General features: G+C 34.5%; 1 long non-coding RNA gene across 2 annotated transcripts in view; it reads right to left on the bottom strand.

Moving 5' to 3' along the window:
* The window catches only part of LOC106509511, a 98,744-nt gene that overhangs the window by 53,891 nt on the left and 21,833 nt on the right, over nucleotides 1-23,020 (bottom strand). Inside the window, exons 2-3 of one of the 2 annotated variants that reach the window (XR_001307111.2) lie at nucleotides 4,364-4,439; nucleotides 490-562 (exon numbers count right to left, since the gene is read on the bottom strand). This is a non-coding gene — a long non-coding RNA (uncharacterized LOC106509511). Of the gene's footprint in view, nucleotides 1-489; nucleotides 563-4,363; nucleotides 4,491-23,020 lie in introns of those variants that run through there. The other variant, XR_002341833.1, reaches the window with a different exon arrangement.

The following is a 23,020-nucleotide window of genomic DNA, read 5'->3' as shown; positions in this document are numbered from 1 at the left end:
TCCTGATTGACACTTACTCTTGCTTTCATCTGATACAAAACTATCTTTGGCTGAAGCAGATGGTTAATGGTCTGTGAAAAATAATGGTCATGAGACACCCCAGGAAAGCCCCAGTTCACATTGGTATGGACATACTTCTCCCTTAGTAGTCAGATTCTATCTTTTGCTTTGGTCCCTTTAAATTCCCATCCTGGTGGCATGGAGTGCAGCTGCCACTGCCTCTGGGTCCTGATCTATCTGATCCTGCCTGTGTGTAGGTAGACCTTACCCAAAACAGACTTCACGGTTGCACTTTACGGAGTTGCTTGCATTGTTTTTTGGTCTCAAGGTTCCTCCTCAGTTCAGAGAGTATTATTCAGTACACCTGCAGTACACCAATCACTTTTCTTTAGAGAGCTCCCATATACTGCCTCACAACAATCTTTTAAAGCAAACATTGCCATTTAACAGAACAAAAAAGCAAAAAACAAAACAGTGAGGATCTCTCACCCAGCAAGTGTCAGGATTATATCTTCATCCATCCCACTCGAATCCATTATTCCTCCTCTTTATATTCCCCTTCCTAAGGAATAGAGTAGTAACATTAAAACACACACACTTACACGTTCATATTTAGATACCAGAATTTTATTGGTCTTGCAGCTAACAGGCTGTGACTTGAGGTATGTAACTGATTTTTTCTGGGCCTTCATTCCTTCATCTTGAGTAGAAAAGAAGTAGCTGAACCATAAAGCTCCATTAAACTCTGAAGTTTTATGATTCTTTTGGATTCATTCTCATGAACACAGGACATATGCCAGAGGCATATCGAAGATTTGTGTGGCCTAATTCCTCTTTAATCTGAGAGACTATTTTAAATAATGAGAACAGAAAACTTACTACTGCAGATTGTCTAAAATAGATCAATGTGAACACATTTATAGGGCCCTACAAGAATCTTATAAGGGGTGCTTGCAAAGAAGGGGCCCAAAAATTTATGCTTCACTGTAAATTTGCCTTCTGTGGCCTGCTTTGTTGGTGGGTGCTAAACAGAAATGGATGGAATGTTTAAATTGTGCTGTCCTGGAATTCTCCTGATGTTCTTTTTGGCCAAAATATTGGGGAGGAGAAAGTAGAGAAGTGGTCCATTTTTAGTGTGGACTCTAAGACAAAAGGAACATTACTTCCAGGAAAGTCCAAAAAGTCTCTTCCAAAACCATACCAAAGAGGTAAGATGAAGTTGCTTTGGTTATGGAGATAAAGATATGATAGGTAAAAAGCATCTACTTGCTTTCATTTCAAAATTAAGCGCTCAACAATGCATCTAGTATAGTATAAAAAAACAAGGACTTCCAAAAGCTGTTGTTAAAAAATACATTACCCAAGGACTATATATGAAAAATTTGGTAATTAAAGACTAAGGTAATTCGTGATGTGTCTCATGATTAAGTATATTTAAGAGCATTAAAATTGGGGGATGATGTCTAAATGTAATTGTAAATGTGTTAAATGTGGGTAAATCAACATTAGGTTTCAGGCTACGTGCCTTATCCATAGATTACTATGCATTTGAATTCACAAAATCCCACTGGATAGAAAAAGTAACTAACTCAACTTGCTGCAAACTAAAATAACTCATGCTTCTATTGATTTCACATCTGCCTAATGTAACATTTATTTTTGTTTTTATTTTTTTTAAAGGAGGATACAGTTTTCAAGTAATGATGAGAACATTTACTGCACTGACATCTCTCCAAGATAAATTACCAAATCCCCCAAGAGATAGGAAAATGGGGACTATTATTTTCCGCATGTTGGGCACGGTTACTGAGAAAAAAAATACTAGGTAAAATAAATATAGCAAAAAATGTGCAAAAAAGACAACAAAATAATATTGGAGATTGAAAACATGTAGTATCCCCATAGTTCTGCCAAACTCAGTGTCTACACAAAGTACTGTCTTTCTTTCAAGCGCCAGTAACTTAGGTCAGTTACAGTTCTCTAAGAGTAGATTTAATTGCTTTTTTTCAATTATAAATTTCCTCTATTTTACCTCTCTTAGTAAAAATGATTTTATTTCATACAATGTCCCTTCCCTGTATTTCAGAATTGTGTGCCCTGGTATAGAATTTCCAATATAACTATTTCCTTTTCTGCTATAAAATAAACATATCGAATAAAAATCTTGTGTGTAACTTTCTAAAAAAGAGGATGTTACATTTCATTTGTTCATGTATGCTGATATTCTTTGAATTAATACATATCTTCGCTTTGAGAATTATTATCTAAGTTTGCTAAATGCAAGAAAAGTTTAATTTGATATTGCTAATGTTTAACTACTACTAACTTACAGATTAACACTAAATGTGTTTTATTATAGGAATAAAAGAAATATACTATGAATGCCATCTTCTCATTTACAATTTCACTATTAGTTCTGTGGAAATTACCTAAAAAATGCTTTATATATGGATTCAGCCCATTAATTACATTGATATTATTGCAATTATATTATCAGCTTTCCTGAACCAGTTTACCTTTTCTGTGCTTACAGCTGTGCTTAGAAGTAATTTTCTGTAACGCACATGTTCACTATGTTCTCTGAAGTAAGAAAGAACTGAGGAAGTGATATACCTCAGAGTATGTTTAGACTGTATCTCTTATATAGCTAGTATATGTAATACAAGACTAGCTCTTCATCTGTAAACACTTAATGGTGGAAATGTGGTGGCAGCATAGATACTGGTCTTCCCAATTAGAGTAACTAGATTGAGAAACAAATGAACATACGTTCTCACACACCGAGATAAAAGCAGGTAGTAACCAGAGGACCAGAAGTAGCAGAGAGAGACTACAGACTATGATGCAAGTCTAACAACTGTCAAAGGAAGGAATGAATAGGAAGAATATTAGTCCACAGCCCAGTTCTGAGATAGATTCAACCTGGCTGATGGAGTGCCCTTTGATGGAGTCCTGAAATGGGCAAAAATCAGACAGATCTAGTATTCCAGACCAAACTCAAATCTTAGGCCAGGAGCAACCTTGGGGAAGCAGGCCTTTAAATGCTGTGACACAGCCAATATGGGGCAGCAGATGGATGTTAGTTGTCAGCTGCCTTTTCCATAACAGTCTCCAAGAGATCTGAGCAGCATACCTCCATGGCTGCCAAAATCCACCCAATACAGCACATACAAACACTTTTCTAAACCCTTGCATGGTTCTCTGGGATCTTTATTTTTCCATGAAGGTTAATGACATGAATCACAGCTCCTTTTTCCCTCACTGTTGTCTTGGGGCCACAACAGTGTAGGAATTGCAAGATAACTTTTAGAAAAGATAGAACACATATGTGAGGCTGGATACTGAGCATACATCTTGTGACCATGAGGTAAAAAGTGATAAAAGAATGAAGAGAGTATGTAAGAGGCAAAGAAGACATTATAAAAATTAAAATAGGTTTTCAATTTTTTGAAGCTCAACACAGAATTAAAAGTTCAAACTAGATAACTGAAAATTGAACTAAAACATATACCCAGATATATAGGTTAAATTCTGTAAAGAAAGGAGAGAAAATATGAAATGGAATTTGGAGTAGATAAGATTTTAAAAAATGTATTAGATTTCTAATAATGACTTCATAAAGTAAGAAGTAATTTAAGGAACATATTCGTTAATAAGGTAATATCAGTAATTTTCCTGAACTGACCTAAGATATGTATTATTTAACAAAGTAACAAAATTATAATGGACCTCACACATGAGAAACAAAAGCTAATCCATAACTAAGACACACAGTATCAAAACTACTGATTTAGCAAGTAAAAAAGATAACCATCAAGATGAAGAACAGATTACCTATCAAGGAATAACACACTGATCACAAAGAACCACAATGGTTTTCAGAAGATACTGAAATAAGCTCATCAAAATACTGAAGAAAATTACTATGAATATAATTTATACCAGCCACACTATTATTAAAGAAAAAGGGAAGGAGATATAAGCAGTAAATAAAATGATAAAACATGGATAAATGTGTATAGCTATTGTATGCAAATACTGACAAAAACTCAGTGTGGGATGGTTAAAAATCTGGTAGAACTAAATTTTAAAAACAATGTAGAAGATGAGAGAAATAGCCGGATCAATTTAAATCTTTCTAAATACCTTTCCTGGCACCACAGAAGAAGAAAGATAGCTAACCTTTTCTGAAAATTGCTTTAAAGTAACAACTAAAATCGTGCAAAATATGTACTCCAAATTGGCAGGAAAAAAATGAATCAAAACATGTAATTTGGAACAGGCATTCTTAATATGGACGTTTTGGGTGAATTATTTCTTTGTTGTGTGGGGTTATTACATGTAGTAATATCCCTGGACTTACCCACGTGATGCTAGTAGCACTGCCTGCTGGTTGTGACCATATGACAGCCAGAAGAACCTTGCTTGGAACCATTGACCTAATCCAAGGCAGAAAAGGAGAAAGAAGAAAAACATAATCCATAGGAAACAAAATATACATGACAGAAACACTTCAAATATTTCAGTGATCATAATTGGTGTAAAGTTTTAAAAATCATTTCTTTAAACAGACCCTTAAACTGAATTTTAAGAATCACAGCTACCTATTGTTTAAATTTTTTTTACTAAAATAACAATGATTTAGAAAGTTAGAAAATTGAGGAATGGCCAAAACAAAATAACAGACAATTTTGTAAAATAAAAGTGATATAAATAATAATATGAGAACTTAAACAGAATTGCTTAAGTAGGAATAAAGGACAGTATCTAAAATACAAAGAATAATTCACCAAGATATAAAAAGCATGCACTGTTATAGACCTTTTCCAATAAACTAAAAATACATAAAGCATGAACTGTTAAAATTCAATAAAAGTATTTTTAATGTATTTTAATTTTTTCAAAATGAATTCTCCAGTAGAAAATTAAAAACATTGACTAAAGAGTAGTTAATATATAGATTATGTATTATTTTGTTCTTTAAAATATATATTTCATATATATGAATATATGAAATATGTATAATATATATGAAATTTAAAATGTATATATGTGTGTATATAAGTGAAATTTAAAATGTATATATATATGTGTGTGTGTAGACTGATAGAGCAATTTCTCCATGTTAGTAATATCTCCATAACTACCACCGAACACATGAACTCTTTCCAAAATTTGATCATGTTTCAGGACACAAAATGACAAATTTATAAAAAGAAAATAATAACATTAGTAATCACCCACTATACAAATCATCTTCTTTACACACAATAGTAAAATAAAAGCCCTACACTAACTCTTTATATTTCTGGAGCTTGAAAATAAACACTTCTAAAAAACTTCCACTTAAAATGAGATCACAATAGAAATTACGAAATAATTGAAAATACACGAAAATGGAAATAAGATTATGTTTCTTCCTCTAAGCTCTCAAGGGCTTATCTTCAAGGTTGCGAAAGAAGTCTGCACAGTGGTTGTTAACACCCAGCCAGCTTCCCCATAAGTCACTTGATTCAAGGGGTGCAACAGAAACCTTCCATTAAAACCATTGGCATTAAACCCACATGTCCCAGAAACTTCTAATCCTGTTGTCTGTGAGAAGCCTCAGCACTTTGGCTAAGACATCCCTTTCCCTTGGACTTCTGCCTATTCAGGCAAGTAAATTCCAGAAACACACCCTGTTATATCCCATACTACACAAACATAGCAAGTAGCAAGTACACTTATCTGCCATGAATCCATTGAGACTAATCTCATTATGTCTGTTTATATCAGCTACCAAAAGACTCCCTAAGCTGCCAAGTTACCTTCTGTTTCTATACCTTAATCCAGTAAAGCTCTTTACTGGAGCTTTTATTTCTCCTTTTGCAGTTTTAACTCCTTGAATTCTTTTATCCTATCCCCTGAAATCCACTGTTAGGCATAGGAGTTATGCTCACAGGACAGAGAATTTTACGTATATTATTTCAGTAGTCTTTTCATTTGTTTTGCTCAAATCCCAATCCATGGATACATGAATTAGTGCACCAATTCCCTTCAAGTTCTCTCAGTGGTGGCTTTCTTTTTCTTTTTCTCAGAGTTCTGATGTCAGTGTTCTTGGAAGCTAACTAGGAATTCTTTTATTTCTAAAGCCACGTGAGAATCTAGTTCCACATTTTTGGTAGCTATTTTCCAGGATAATCCCCAATACTCTTTATCTCTTTGGATTCACACATCATGCAGTCCTCTCCCATGCTGACAAGGACTGCTCTGTATAACCAGTATGCTGTTGTGGGAAGTGACACTGTGACTTTAAAGACTAGGTCATACAAGACACTGAAGCTTCTGTGTTCTTGAATCCTTTGCTCTGAATCTGGCCGCTCTGTTTTTCAGGATGCTTTGCCAGTCCTGTGGAGAACTCCACATTTTGAGTAACCGAGAACTCCTTCCAGCCACCAGCAGCAACTTGCCAACAATACAAGTGAGCCATTTTTGAAGAAAATCTTCCAGGCTCTGTAAATAAACTCTGATGATCCCAATCACAGCTGACATATAAAAATAGCAACATCATAAAAGAGATCCCAAGGCAGAAGCATGCTGCAAAACTGTTCCCAAATTCCTCACCAACAAAACTCTGAAATAGTATTTGTTGGGTTTTTAAATCTCTAAATTTTAATTAATTAGTTTGCAGCAAAGCGTAAGTAAGAGAACCATTTTTTTTTTTTTCCTACAATCCCTAGCTTTGAATTTCGGATCAACAGACTGTATCAGCCATCGCATTTCATTATTGCTATCATCTGCCTAACCCCCAGGACATCATCCTTAATTTTCTAATGATTTGGCCTACTGTCTCACTGTCACTCTTTCCAGTATTAGCTCCAGTCATAATTCTTGGAAGTTTCTATATATATATAAACATAACTCTTCCAACACTCTAGCTATTCAGTTCCTTGAACTATACTCCCCCAGTTATTTTGTCCATATTCCTATTTCAGACACTTACTTTAATGGTTATACCACAGAATTTACAATTGAAAGTTATTGTGATATTGCTATAATTTCAATTTTATGTATCCTACCGTGTTATCACCAGCTTCTCTCTGCCAGCTCACATACTCTAGTGCCCCAATGCCCATAATACTTCAGTCTTCTGAGAGTTCCCATTGTGGCGCAACAGTTTACAACCTGACTAGTATCCATGAGGATATGGGTTTGATCCCTGGGCCTTGCTCAGTGGCTTAAGGGTCCAGTGTTGCTGTAGCTGTGGTGTAGGCTGGCAGCTGCAGCTCCCATTAGACTCCTAGCCTAGGAACTTCTATATGTCACAGGGCCTTAAAAAGAAAAAAACTTTAAATCTTCTTTAGGTCTGTAATCTATGATTTGCCTGACTTTCCCATGTCCTTCAAATGATGGGCCTAAGTTGTGGCTTACGCCAGGGTACTACTCCAAAAAAAAAAAAAAATGTTCTTGTGAAGGTTGACAGTGATCTCCCATTGCTTAATCCAGTGGTCATTTTTTTGCTTTTTATCTTTTGTTTTTTTTTGCTTTTTAGGGCCACACCCATGACATACGGAGGTTCCCAGGCTCAGGGTCAAATGGGAGCTGCAGCCGCAAGCCTACATCACAGCCACAGAAATGCCGATCAGAACTGTGTCTGAGACCTACACCACATCTCATGGCAGTGCTGGATCCTTAACCCACTGAGGGAGGCCAGGAATTGAACCCCACAACCTCATGGTTACTAGTCAGATTTATTTCCGCTGTGCCACAGGGGAAATCCTGTGGTCATTTTTTTCACATTTCCACATCTCACCTCTCAAACTTTTTATGACTACTGACACAATTTACCACTCCTCCTTCCCTTAGGTATTGTCTTCATTTTATTTCCAGAACACCAGACAGACTCTCTTACTTTTCCTCTTTCCGTGTCTTTTTTTCTTTTTTTGGTGGTTTCTTCTCTTTTACCTAAACTTTTACTGTTGAAATTCTCTGGGGTTCTGGCATTGGTACTCTTTCTCATCTCTACTTTCTTTGGTGATTCTGCCCATTCTAATGGTTTTAATACCATCTCTATGTTGAAAAATCCCAATTTTATCTCTAGCTCAGGCTGTCCTGAACTCTAAACAAATATGATCTTACCAATTCCATATTTCAAGTTAGAGGTGTAAAACTTTTCTCCTACTTGCAAGAAACTGACTTCAAAATATTTCTTGCTCCACTTACAGGTCACCTCTTTGTTAATCATCCCATTATTTTATCTGGCCAAATATTTTGAAATCATAATTGTATATTATATCTAATACATTAGCATATCTATCTCTCTACTTTAAAAATGTATAGAAAGCATGCCCCATGCTGTTATTCTTACCAGCTATTCACAGCCACCATTATTTCTCAGAGCATCTCTGATTCATTCCTGCATCCCTTTAATCTGTACTTCTCAGCAGCCAGAGTTACTACCTAGACATGTAAGTCACATATCCCCTTGGCTAACTCTTTTACCTTTTTCAGTCTGCTCAAATTTCTCATTTTCATTGAAGCATACTCAGGCTTTCTCATTTGACATTGCATTGCACCACCACTTCCCTCCTGGTCTCTCCTAATCTGATCTGGGTTTTATATTTTCCATGGTACTTACCATTTTCTCACATAATCATGCAATTTTCTTATTTTTTGTTCTCCCTGTACAACCTTCCACCCCTTACCATATGAAAGCTCCATAAGGACAGGCTGCTTCTGTTTGTTTTTTAGGTTCAAACTAATTTTTTTTTTCTCACTGGTTTCATTTGAAAGCAGTTTTTACCACTCATTAGTTAACTCTTGACATTTAAGGCTTTAAAAGTTCTTGTCAATACTATAGGTAAAAAATAGTATATGAAGTTAATTTTATGAGTGTTTACAAAAATATATATTCTGGATACTTAATTTCTTTTTTAAAATTGTTATATAATTTTAAAGATTACTTTCCTTTTATAGTTATTACAAAATGTTAGATGTTTTCCCATGTTGTACAATACATCCTTGAGCCTATCTTACACCCAGTATTTTGTATCTCCAATACCCTCATGCCCCTCCCTACCTCCTCACAGAGGACTGTATCTGTGAGTTTATTTCTTTTTTTGTTATATTCGCTAGTTGTATTTTTTAGATTCCACATGTGATATCATACAGCAGTGTCTTTCTCTGTCTGCCTTAATTCACTTAGCATAATGTTCTCAGAGTCCATCAATGTTGATGTAAATGGAAAATTTCATTCTTTTTCATGACTGAGTAGCATTCCATTGTGTGTATTATAGTCTTTATCCATTCATCTTTTGATGGACACTTTGGTTGCTTCCCTATCTTGGCAATTGTAAATAATACTATTGTGAATGTTGGGGTGCTTTTATCTTTTAAAATTAGTATTTTTTGTTGTTGTTGATGTATACCCAGAAGTGAAACTGCTGGGTCATAAGGTAGTTCTATTTTTAATTTTTTTGAGAAACCTCCATACTTTTTTCCACAATGGCTAAAATTTACATTCCTACTGACAGTATAGTAGGGTTCTTTTTTTCCCCACATCCTGGCCAGTATTTGTTACTTTGTTCTTTTTGATGATAGCCATTCCAACAGGTGAGGTGATAGCTCATTGTGATTTTTATTTGCATTTCCCTGATGATTAGGAATGTTGAGTATCCTTTCATGTGCCTTTTGGCCATCTCCCTTTCCTCTTCAGAAAGGTGCCTATTCAGTTCTTCTGCTCATTGTAAAACCAGTTTTTGGGTTTTTTTTTTTATGTTGAGTTGTATGAGCTGTTTATATATGTAGGATATTAATCCCTTATGGTTCATTTCAATTACAAATATTTTCTCCCATTCAATAGGTTTTCCTTTCATTTGTTGATGGTTTCCTTTGCTGAACAAAAGCTTTTAAGTTTAAAGTAAGCCCCATTTGTTTATTTCTTTGTTTATATTTGCTTAACTTTAGGAGATGGATACTGGTTTTGTTTGTTAATATTGGTATATTCCAATTATCAAGAATGGTATAGGTCAAAAGTAAATAATATATAAATATCTTCAAATAAATTAATAAAAGTATTATAAGTAAAATCAAAGGAAGTTGCTAACTCTGTATTTAGAATATAACCTTGCTATGTAACAGATACAGTTAAAGACTGAAAATGCATGTTAAGCATTTAATCAATAATCTAGAAAATAGAAAAATTTAGAAAAAAGCAAAAGTTAATATAGTAGAATAAGAACTATTTATCTAAAAATTTAAATAAAATAGGTAAATTCAAATAAAATGAATGAAATTGAGGAGGGTGTTGAAATACAGTGTTAGGAATGAAATGGAAACACAATTAGAGATACAATATAAATTATCAAATAGGAAGAATACCGTGCACAAATTTCTGCCTCTAAGTTTTTCCAAACTGATATGAGACAGGCATAATATTAATCTATTAAAGAACAAGAAAACCTGACGTCCCAGTAGACAGAAAGTGGAATGAACAATAGTCCAAAAGCTTTGATAAACATCAACAGAAAAGTTGGCTCAGACACTGAAAAGCTGAATTTACTAAACACAGGTGAAAATGAGTATCCCTGACCAAGCAAGGACTCCGTGCAGAAAGCCAACTTCTAGTGAGCATTTGCAACAAAGCGAGGGTATTAGCAAGAGAGTGAAGTGAAGCAAGGAGATTATGCGCCAAAATCCAACTCCCCAGTGGTTTTCAGGCAAAGGTTTTTAAAGACAGTTTTAAGAGAGGGTTGCAGGATGGTGATCATCCTGTGGACATTCTTCTTTCTGGTTGGTGGTGAGGTAATAGAGTGATGTTTCAGGAATCTTAATGTTCTGGTTCCAAACTGTCTGGGGTCTACTGCTTGTGGTCAGCATGTAGTCATCATCCTCTACCTGGGTAGGGGTCTCAGTTTCCACAGAACAACTCAAAGATTCACTTCAGATTGTTATCTATATCCCTTCAGGATGAACTTGAAGTCCTGTGCCTCTGTTGTCCTAATGATTAGATGCTTGACTCTGTTCTTTGGAATTTGGGGAAAGCCTAGGAGATTAAGCTTTTTTTCTACAAAGGAACAAGACATGGCAAGGCTTCTTTTTACCTGGGAAGGGCCCCCCCAGGGTCCTGATTGATAGCAAGTCCCCCTTTTCTTTGACAATCCTTAATTCTGAGGGAAGCAGGGATGGGACAAGAAAGGGATAAAATTTTGGACAGAGAGATTCATCATAAACTCAGTAAGGGAATTTGGTTACATAGTAACTCAGTTTCAATAAGACAAAATCTAGACATGGATATAAAGGCACCTAAGTAATTTTTTAAGTCTGATAAGTATCGTAAACTAGTAGCTTCCACTATAAGAAAAAATATAATGCTCCCTTAACATTGTTGATTTAAAAATAAAAAATAACATAGCCCTCAAAATCCAGCCATTTAAAACAAAAGTTATCTATTCTAAGGGGAGGTTAGTTCAGAAATGCAGGAATGCTTCAAACTTTGGGGGAAAAAATGCTTACAAGAAAACATTTTATTCAATCAGATAAAAAACTTAGAAAATGCCCATCATTCAATCATGATAGAAATGTTTAGTAAACTAGAAATGGAAGGGAATATCTTACCCTTCCTACCAAAATAAAATTTGCCAAAAACTTCAATAAATATAATACCTAATTTAGAAATTCTTTCTTTTTCTTTTTTTTTTTTTTTTGTCTTTTTAGGGCCACACCCATGGCATATGGAGGTTCCCAGGCTAATCGGAGCTACAGCTGTTGGCATATGCCACAGCCACATCAATGCCAGATCCAATCCATGTCTGTGACCTACACCACAGCTCACGGCAACACCAGATCCTTAACCCACTGAGCAAGTCCTCATTCAAATTAACTTTCACCCATAGTTTGTTGCTATTAAAAAAATTGTAAAGTAGAGCATCATTAAAAATATATATATTTTTACTTTCTTCTTTCAAAATAAATAAATGCTTATTCATTTATAGTTGCTATTGAACTTAGTGCTTTTTTAAAAGTGTGTTCATTGTTTGTATTGCTTTTCTGTTTTATAATACATAGCATTATAGAGAATGTTCAGTTTATTTTTTTTATAGCAAGAACTCAAAAATATTTCCACATCTACCTAAGCATAAAATCCTTCTAGAATTGCATCTGTTTCCCCAAATATATGCAGTTGTCTTTCTCATGCTAATATTTGTTTGCTTTGTTTTTTTTTTTTAATTTTCAAAGCATCAAACTTAGTTGTAAAAAATTGTTATTCATTTATATTTCCTGCATTGCATAATACGTAATTAAATTACTTAAGTTCAAATGAAGTACATATGGCATAAATAGATTTAGGATAAAAGCTTCAGAGTGTTGATAAACCTACAACCCATTACCAGGAAGTGCATTATGAACTATGAAAATAACCTGTGGAAATCGTGTATTTTACAGAGATGAGGAAAGCTATCTGGTAAACTGGTAAATAGGTTAATCAGTGGCCAGGTATAGAGATCCTGCTATATGCTGCTGATGGATTCACATAAAAGTAGTCCAAATATGACTCTAAACTGGAGAGATACAGGTAAAATTCAGCAGAGTGCTGTCTCCTTTAGAAAGGAATATTTGTCTAAGGAAGGGAACAAATTAGAAAGTTCTTTCTGCATTACTAATATTTGGTTTCCAAAAGGAAAATTATAAAGCAAATATGCAAAATGTCAACATTTTAAAGTTACACTTGGTGAGAACATCAGCTTCTTTTTAATTCTATATATCTGTTTCACCAAAAAGGAAAAGAAAATCTAAATCATCCATACTTCCTATTTTGGATGTAGAATATATTCCCTTTTTTCCCCCCAGTTGCATGGGTAAGAAATAGCATCTCTTTGTTATTTGACTGTACTTCTTTAAATGTGAGTTTGAAAATGTTTTCTTATTTCCAAAATCCATTTATGTATCTTTTTTGTTGAATATCCTGCTCATATATTTTTATCTCATTTTCAGTCAGGATTTTCTCCTTAATGCATCAATTTAAGTTTTTCTGTATTAAGAAATTATATATTTTTCTCTTTATATAGTGCAAAAGTTTCTTCCCATTGTCACAGTTTTGTTGATTATTTTATGTTGATATTCACAGAAAAAAGCTTTAATTTTTTTTACATGTTATAATTCATTAATTTTTTTCATTTATTGACTCTGTACTTGAGTTATAGTTAGAAAGTCTTTCCCTACCCTGAGATGTAAGAGAATTTAACCCCTGTTTTCTTGCAATACTTGTATGGCTTTTTTTTTTTTTCTTCATATTTGTACCCTTAATTTAACTGGAATTTTTTCTTTGTACAAGAAGTGAGTTATGGATTTTATTTTCACCCCAATCAGGAGCACACTGGTGAAGGAATGTGAAACCCTGAGGACCACAGAAATAAGGGGAGTCCACATTCTCTTCAGGGTTTTTTCCTTGAACCCTAGTGGGTGCTCCTGGAGATTATTAGACAGATTAAAATAAAACATCCTTTTAATGTCACAGACCTAGAAACAAAGAATAGTGGTTCTGATGCGAAAGGCATGCAATTCTCTTTGTTCCTTCCTCCACCCTCCCCTTAAGGATCAAATCTCACTGTGTGAAGATAAGAACAACAAACACTGTCCCCACTGGGCACTGAAATGAACATACTGCATCTGAAGGAAAATAATCAAAAACTAAACAAAACTGTCCAAGGCAAGGTGAACCCAGAAGAAACACATCCAGGGAGGGACAGGGGCCCTGAGAGTGATTAACAGTCGAGACTCAGGGATTTGGGGGTTGTCTCAGACTAAGGCTAAATCAGAAAAGCAAACTACATTCCTCCCTCAACACCAGGCTAACAAGAGATATATACTGTCAGTCAGGGTTTTTCAGAGAAATGGAACCAACAGAGTGTGTACACATACCTCCATATTGCAGAATTTTCTGATTAGGTTTTCAGCCATAGAACAGCTGCTTTTTACTTTATTTGTCTACTTGCACCCTGCACTTGGCCTTGAGGGGCTGTTCAATGCCTTATGGGCATATTGCTTATAAAATATTAGATGCACGCATGTTTTTACATTTCTTTTTGGGGGAATTATAATTTCTCAAGTCCTAGGAGCCTGGATGTGCTGAACTGTATGTCATTATTGTCTCTCTTGCCCATGGAGAACTTCGGAGGCTCTTGGTTACTACTTCCTCTTTAAACTCTAAATATTTTCCTGAAGTCAGCAGGTGATCAAATTCTCTGAGAAGGATTAGCATTAGAGAATCTGGGGCTTTTTTACTGTCCTTATCTGTTCTCTCAGATCTAAGCCCCTTGAGTTCTGGCTGTCTTTGATGTTTTCTGATGCATTCAAAGTTTTGTTTTTCATTTTTTAACCTAAGTTTTATAATTATTAGTGGCAGAGGTTTATTCTCACATTTTGCTGAGGTCATTGATAATGTTTATTCTAATTTTTTGGCCATACCCACAGCATGCAGAAGTTCTGGTGCCAGGGATCCAACCCATGCCACAGCAGTGACAATGCTGGCTCCTTAACCTTCTGAGCCACAAGGGAACTCCATATCCTAACTTTTTAAAATTCTATTTTCTCTATTAAATATTTTTCTTGGGTATGAAATGTTTGTTAGTTAAGTCTGTTATACTGTTGCTCTCTCATACTGTTCACTATTTTTAAATTTTGGTGATTCTTAGCTGAGTGCATATTTCACAGCTTTTAATGTTTGTAGACACTTATTGATTTACATTATAGTTTCCCTTTATTGAATACTACTGGGATAATATATGTGTGTGGACACACAGCTGAAGAGGATATATAAGATTGAATATGATTTATTAAATGAATGTGAATTTATTACAAAGTAGATTTTAGTATTTAATCATTTAGAATCTTGATCTCATGTCTACTGGATATAACCAAACCTGTGCATGTTTCCTTGCCTTTCTAACCACAATTCTGAAATAACTGCTAATGACTAAAAGAATAAATGTCCTTTTGTTAAATCTTTGTTCTGCGAGTAGTTGAGCAGTGAGAAAGGATTTAAGATTATTTTTTTTTTGAATGATCCTAATACAAGATCAGGAGACATAATGTTTAGTTACTGTGCTGGGCTGAATACAGACTGCACCTTCCTCCCCCTCATCCCAATACAGTGCAGTCCTATTCCCTGGAATCTGTGAATATTATCTTTCTTGGAGCAAAGGTGGTTAAAGATATGATTAACCTAAAGATTTCTGAAATGAGGAAAACATTCTGAATTACCTGGGTAGATTCTAAATCCAATGACAAATACTCTTATAGAAGAAAGACACACAAGAAAAACACATCCACAGAAACACTCAAAAGAGGCAATGTGAAGACAAAGGCAAAGAGTGGAGTGCTATGACTACAAGGGAGGCTGACGGCCACCAGAAGCTTAATGAGGTAAAAAATGGATTCTCCCCTTTATGGGGAGTACTTCTCTGTCAATACCTGGATTTTGGACTTTCAACAAACTATGACAGAAAAATCTTCTGTAGTTTAAACCCCCAAGCTTAGGTTAATTTGTTTTGACATCTCTAGGAAAGTTTTACCTTCCTTTTTCTGAAAGACGTCACTTCTAGTTTTGGAATATCGTGAAACCAGTCATATTTTTTCAGTATACTGCCATATACATTTGATAATTTGGTTAACTTCTTCAGTATTATCCAATATACCTGCCATTTTTCAAAGATACTTCAGGAAATTGGGGTCACTAAGTGTTTTTATCACTTAGGAGCAGAAGAGAGAAGTTGCCTATCACAATGTTTAATTTATTAACTTGAACCAATCTTCCTCATATTCTGAATGTACTAATTTTAATCCATTTAATTAGCATAGTTAATATATTAAAATTATTTATGACATTTTAATTTTGATTTCTAATAATCATTCCATTTCACTTTATTTTCATTTTACTTAAAAGCTTGATTCAAAAATTGATTATAAAGCACATAAAATGAATGAATATTTCAACTTCTATTCCATTCTAGTGTGTCTTCCTTTTCACTTGTCATTCATATGCAAGATGCTCCAGCTATGTATGAAAGGATGAAAATATGTGAAATTATATAATATTTTGGATAAAGGATATGGATATCAGGCTATTCAACTTAAATGAGACATTTGGGAAGAGATTTCTAAGAGAATTGATATGAAAGTGTTAGCAACTACACTAGGTTTCACTTAAGCTGCCTTAATTGCTGATTAAAAAATAAGGAATAGGAGTTCCTTAACAGCTCAGCAGAAACTAATCTGACTAGTATCCATGAGAACGCAGGTTCAGTCTCTGGCGTTATATAGTGGGTTAAGGATCTGGTGTTGCTGAGAGCTGTGGTGTAAGTCATAGATTTGGCTTAGATCTGTCATGGCTGTGGCTGTGGCTGCAGCTCTGATTCAACCCCTAGCCTGGGAACCTCCATATGCCAGGTACAGCCCTAAAAAGACAAAAAAAAAAAAAAAAAAAAAAGAATAAAAAAGTTGTAAATTGTTTTCAAAAGTTCCAGGCGGTTTGCAGTATTTAGACCTTCTTTAAAGTTTCTTTCACACACTGGAGTTCTCAGAGCTTTGATTTTTAAATATATGACAGATAGGATTCAGTCTTAGAAGACTGTGCTTTGACACTATAAATCGGTCGAACTCCAGACACTGAGATTTATCATCATTTATAGGCATTTTACACTCCTGTTAGAGGTTTACAGCATGGTTAACACTCGTATTATAGACTTTGAAGAAATCCCTAGAGTTCATCAGTCCATTATGTGAGTTGAAATAGTAAATAACTAGCTCATTTGCTGGGATAGAAAAGACAGGTTATTTTTTGCAGAGTTTAACAAACAAGGCAAAATTATTGGTTTCATGATAGAAGTTTAAGTCTTATAATTAAACTTATCACCCTGTGACCTTGGATGCTGATTGGTGAATTGATGTTGAGAATAGCCACTGCTTCCTAAATTCTAGATGGCACAGAGTAGACTACTACAATGGAAGTGGCTAAAAGATTCTGCCTGTTACAGCATACTAGAATACATACGCACATAAATGACTTGTGGTTGTTCTGAATGGCTGTGTATAAAACGAAAGAAATTTAGTAAGAAAATTATGGTTAGACTACTTTATAGGCCTATTTTTTAATCCCAAAGGGATTGCCAGAAAAAGCTAAAGTGGTGTTAGGTTAAAGTTTATAATCACTTCAGCAGAGATAGAGAATTAAGCTCCATTAGCCTTATTTTTAAAAAGTCTTTATATCATATGAAGGAGTGAGTGAACATACTTTAAAATTATACTTTGAGTTTTTTTTTTTAATAGGCATAAGATCATTATACAAACACTTGGCAATATGATTTTTTTGATGAACTTTAGTCTCTTTGGAAGTACATGTTTCTAGACCCTTTTTCTCAAAGCTTGGAGCCTGTCACCTATGGTTGACAAAGACCAGGCAAATGAAACTCTTTGGAAGCTGGTATAAGTGGTGGTTATTAATTGTTAAACATTGAACATCTAAGTCTATACACATAGGTCATCAATTTTTACATAAATCCTTTGATTTTGAAAACAAGTAACCCTAATTAAATCCTTATTGGAAGAATATTATAGTAACCGAAAAACTATTTCTACAGAACAACTCCTGAACTTTAGCCATCATCAGGCCTTAATCTGATTTGTCACATACACGATTTTGCCCCGATACTCCATTTTCCTTGCCAGTTAGAGGTAATACAGTGTAGCAGCTTAACTCTGACTAAGCCCATGATGAGGCGGGTAATGAGGTCCCAGCAAGTGAGCCGTAATAATCCTGGCTCTCATGTATCTCAACCAGCCACACAGACCAACACCAGTATTTTGCTATTCCCAGTGCAGCTACCTGTCTGCTGTTTAAGCAGTGAATAATGTAAGAGGATCGCCACGGAAAAAGTCTTTCATCCTTATATCACCCTATCCTCAAACAGACTGTTGCTCATGTGAATACTTTAGTCTGAAACATGTTTTGAAGCTCAGTTACAGACATATGAGGTGAAGCTCAGACATGGGAACATTGCCAAATATACTCAGTTTTTAAGATTTTATGTTTTGTTTTTCAGATACGAGGCCTACTTATAGACTTGCCATATAGACAATAAACCACATGTCAAACAATAAGTATTAGTTATAAACAGTAAATGATTGTGTTTTTAATTGTTTTTGTCACAGCTTTTTAAAATTACTCCATGCTGGCTTAGCCACATTTAGGGATTTAATATTTAGAAATCTTTGCATATTACTTTTTTTAAGATTTTTAGGGCCACACCTGTAGCATATGGAAGATCTCAGGCCAGGGGTCTAGTCAGAACTGCAGCTGTCTGCTTATGCCGCAGTCATAGCAATGCTGGATACGAGGTACATCTGAGGCTGGATCCTTAACCCTCTGAGCAAGGCCAAGAATTGAACCTGCATTCTCATGGATGTTGGGTTCATAACCACAGAACTACAATAGGAACTCCCTGCATATTACTTAATGACACTTTAATAAAATGAATATTATTAGACACTTCTGATAAAACAATAGGTATTTATCATTCATCATTGACTTTACATCACTTTTCATTAGCATTTTTATATTAAATAGAATTAGAAAGTATATTTTATCAAAAATTGGTTAAAATTACTGCATTCTTGGGAGATGCCTTACGGCACAGTGTATAGGATCCAGCATTGTTGCTGCTGTGGTGTGGGTTCAATCCCTAGTCCAGGAACTTCTACATATTGCAGATATGGCCAAGAAAAAATGCATTCTTTAGTGTTAAAAGAATGTGTAATATTTTATGTCCCAATTAAACTTTCCTTCATTCATTATGAGTTTAGCATATATTTTATTATTTCCAGTTTCCATTTCTTCTACTCTACCCACACCCAAAATATACTGTTTAAATCTCTTTAACAATATCTTTAACAATTTCTTTAACTTCTTTAATAATCAGTTGTTCAATTGTTTTAGTGCCTTAATTTTTCAGTTGCTTTGTTGTTCTAAGTTTCCTACTACATTAAATGCCTTAGGTAGTCCATTAATTAATATGAACACTTATGTCATCAAGGCATAAAGTGCATAAAATTCAACCAAATAATTTTTTTTTAAATGGAATGATGCCATCAAATCTACATTTGTTTACAGGGTGAGAAATTGCACAAAAGAAAGTGACCTAAACTTCAGACCAAAACTTTGTATGTCAAAACCACAAAAATAAATTTTATTTTACATCCAATGTCATATTTGGAATTATAATATGGTAAAGCTTATTTTCATTTGCTATGCCACCTTGCAGGGAAAATTTTTTCACATCTAGTTCCATTGCTTACTTCATTCCTTTATACATTCTTTTCAGTCTTATTAGGGCACCTGCTCTCAAAGAATCTGTTTCTAGTCTCATCTAAAATTCTAATGTTGCTTGGAACAAGGTGGAAAAAATAGTGTAGCAGAACAACTCTGTGTTCACTCTTTAAGGTGTGTTTTGAAGTCCCTCCAAGAGCTAGTTGTTACATATTGTAATAGACAGGTTTTGCTTCAGGGGCTGATTACTTTTATTGATTAACACTATGGCTGATTTACTAGCTTTTGCCTGCCTAGAGAATGCCTGATTCCTTGAGGAGTAAGGTGAAGATTGTTGAAAAACACTTGCCAAACTGTGTCCATTAGAGCAGAACAGAGAGGAAGTTGCTTTTCTTCTAGTTGAATAAGACTGAATTAGCAGGCGCAAGAACAAATAAAATTTTCTGCTCTGGAAATACTGAATACAAGCAAAAGCTTAAACACTGTATAATTATAAAAGACAAGCTGTGGTTGTAATGCTTTATAGAATCCAAAAAAAATCAGTATCCAAAAAAGTCTGGGAAAATAATCATGTAGATTGATTGCAGTTATTTTGTCTTTTTAGATCAGCAAATTTGCAGGGTTTTTTATGATCATCTTTAGGTTCTTACATATTTTTTCAGGATATATATTTAGAAAGAATTATGTATAAAGATAATACATCCAATAAATTCTGTTTTGTTTTAATGCAAAACTTGAATTTTCAACTATGGGATTACTATTTTAAAAATCACATCTTTTATTCAAACAGTTTCAGAATGCAGATAAATTGAGTTTCAGAAATATTAATGTGGACAATGTTCTAGATGGGTCAGTAAGAATTGTGGGTGACAGAACTCCTGATATCCATGTTTCCAACTCAATGAGTCATCCTCATAAGTAAGGGCGTATCAGTATCAATATCCAACAGTATCACTGTTAGATATTAGTGGATTAAAATGTACACTAGTATAATTAGTGTTAGTGGATTAAAATGTACACTAGTATAATTTTTTTCTTTTCCATTACATTTAGAATAATTATAATCCCTAAAAAATTTAAAAATACAAAAACAACACAACAATTAAATATCCAAGGACAAATAAAAGTAAAATAATAAAACTTCAGGGAGTTCCCACTGTAGTAAAGCAGAAACAAAACCAATAGTATCCATGAAATTGTGGTTCAATCCCTGGCCTTGCTCAATGGGTCAGGGATCCAGTATTGCCGTGAGCTGTGGTGTAGGTCACAGACATGGCTTGGATCCCATGTTGCTGTGGCTGTGGCACAGGCTGGCGGCTATAGCTCCAATTCAAGCCCTAGCCTGGGAACTTCCATAGGCTGCGGGTGCAACCCTTAAAAAAAGCAAAAATAAAACATCAGTGTGCTTCAACCAATAAAAGAAAATAGACCACTGGATTTATAAGGAAAGGGAATAAAGATGTTGATACAAAAGTATCTGAAAGGTGAAATCTTGTTAAAGAATTATTGGTAAAGAATGTGGGAAAAAAGAGCAGATATCAAGATCTCCCAGTACCACACTTTCTTGATTACTGTAGTTTTGTAATATTGCCCAAAGACTGGGAGAATTATGCCTCCTGCTTTTTGTTCCTCAGTATTGCTTTGGCAATTCCGGGTCTTTTATGGTTCTATATAAATTTTTGGATTGTTTGTTCTAGTTCTGTGAAAAATGTCATGGATAATTTGATAGATATTGCATTGAATCTGTAGATTGCTTTGGGCAGTATGGCCATTTTTACAATATTAATTCTTCCAAACCAGGAGCATGGAATATTTTCCATTTCTTTGAATCCTCTTTAATTTCCTTGATGAATGTTTTCTAGTTCTCAGCATATAAGTCTTTCACCTCCTTGGTCAGGTTTATTCCTAGGTATTTAATTTTTTGAGGTGTGATTTTAAAAGCCATTGTATTTTTGTATTCATTTTCTAATATTTCATTGTTAATATACAGAAATATGATTTCTGAATGTTAATCTTATATCCTGCTACTTTGCTGAATTCATTTATCAGTTTAAGTAGTTTTTGTGTCCAACTGGCACATGAACAAATGCTCAAAATCATTTATTATTGGATTAATTCAAATCAAAACTACTATGAGATATCACCTCACACCAGCCAGAATGGCCATCATTAATAAGTCCACAAATAAGAAATGCTGGAGAGGGTGTGAAGAAAAGGGAACCCTCCTGCACTTTTGGTTGGAATGTAAATTGGTACAACCACTATGGAAAACAGTATGGAGGTACCTCAAAAAACTAAATATAAAATTTCCGTTTGACCCAGCAATCTCACTCTTGGGCATATATCCAGATAAAACTGTCCTTGAAAAACACACATGCAGCCATTTCTTCATTGTAGCACTATTCACAATAGCCAAGACATGAGAACAACCTAAATGTCCATCAACAGAGGGATGGATTAAGAAGATTTGGTATATATACACAATGGAATACTACTCAGCCATAATAAAGAACAAAATAGTGCCATTTGCAGCAACATGGATGGGACTAGAGGCTCTCATACTAAGTGAAGTAAGTCAGAAAGGGAAGGACAAATACCATATGATATCACTTATATCTGGAATCTAATATACTTCACAAATGAACCTTTCCACAGGAAAGAAACTCACGGACTTGGAGAACAGACTTTTGGTTGCCAAGGGGGAGGGGGAGAGAGTGGGATGGACTAGGAGTCTGGGGTTAATAGATGAAAACTATTGCCTTTGGTGCGGATAAGCAATGAGATCCTGCTGTAAACTATATCTAGTCACTTGTTATGGAACATGATGGAGGAGAACATAATGTGAGAAAAAGAATGTATATACATATATATATATATATATATATATATATATGTATGTCTGTAACTAGGTCACTTTGCTATACAGTAGAAAATTGGCAGAGTATTGTAAACCAACTATAATGAAAAAATAAAAATCAAAACATTAAAGTAAATTAAATTAAAATAAAAACAATAAAAAGATCTACCTCACAAGCTTTTAAATATAAATATAAAAAGTTAGGGAAAACCCACAAAAGCAATCTAATACGCATATTCACAGTATCACGAGGAAAATAATAATTACAATTTAATATTATGAATTTTCTAAACAAAGCAGCAAGAAAACTTCTACTTCTAGCTATACATGACTACCTTATAGAACAGGACCAACTTTATGCTATAAAAGGGAATGTCTTTAGGTCTCATTTATTTATTTATATTTTTAATTCCATTACTATAGGAGATGGATCCAAAAAGATATTCCTGTGGTTTATGTCAAAGCATGTTCTGCCTATGTTTTCCTCTAAGAGTTTTAGAGTATCCTGCCTTACATTTAGGTCTTTAATCTATTTTGGAGTTTATTTTTGTGCATGGTGTAAGAGAATGTTTTAACTTCATTATTTACATGTAGCTATCCTTTTTTCCCACCACCACTTATTGAAGAGATTTTCTTTTCTCCATTGTTTATTTTTGCTTCCACTATGTTAGATTAATTGATCATAGGTGCATGGGTTTATTTCTGGGCTTTCTATTATATTCCATTGATCTGTATTCCTATTTTTGTGCCAGTACCATAGTGTTTTGATGACCATAGCTTTGTAGTATAGTCTCAAGTCTTGGCTTAGGATAGCTCTAGCTCTATTTTTCTTTATCAGGATTGCTTTGGCTATTCAGAGTCTT

The sequence above is a fragment of the Sus scrofa genome, chromosome 2 (assembly GCF_000003025.6).
Source record: "Sus scrofa isolate TJ Tabasco breed Duroc chromosome 2, Sscrofa11.1, whole genome shotgun sequence".
NCBI classification, from domain to species: domain Eukaryota; kingdom Metazoa; phylum Chordata; class Mammalia; order Artiodactyla; family Suidae; genus Sus; species Sus scrofa.
The sequence above is the reverse complement of the archived record's forward strand: the minus strand, read 5'-3'. Positions and strand labels throughout refer to the sequence as shown.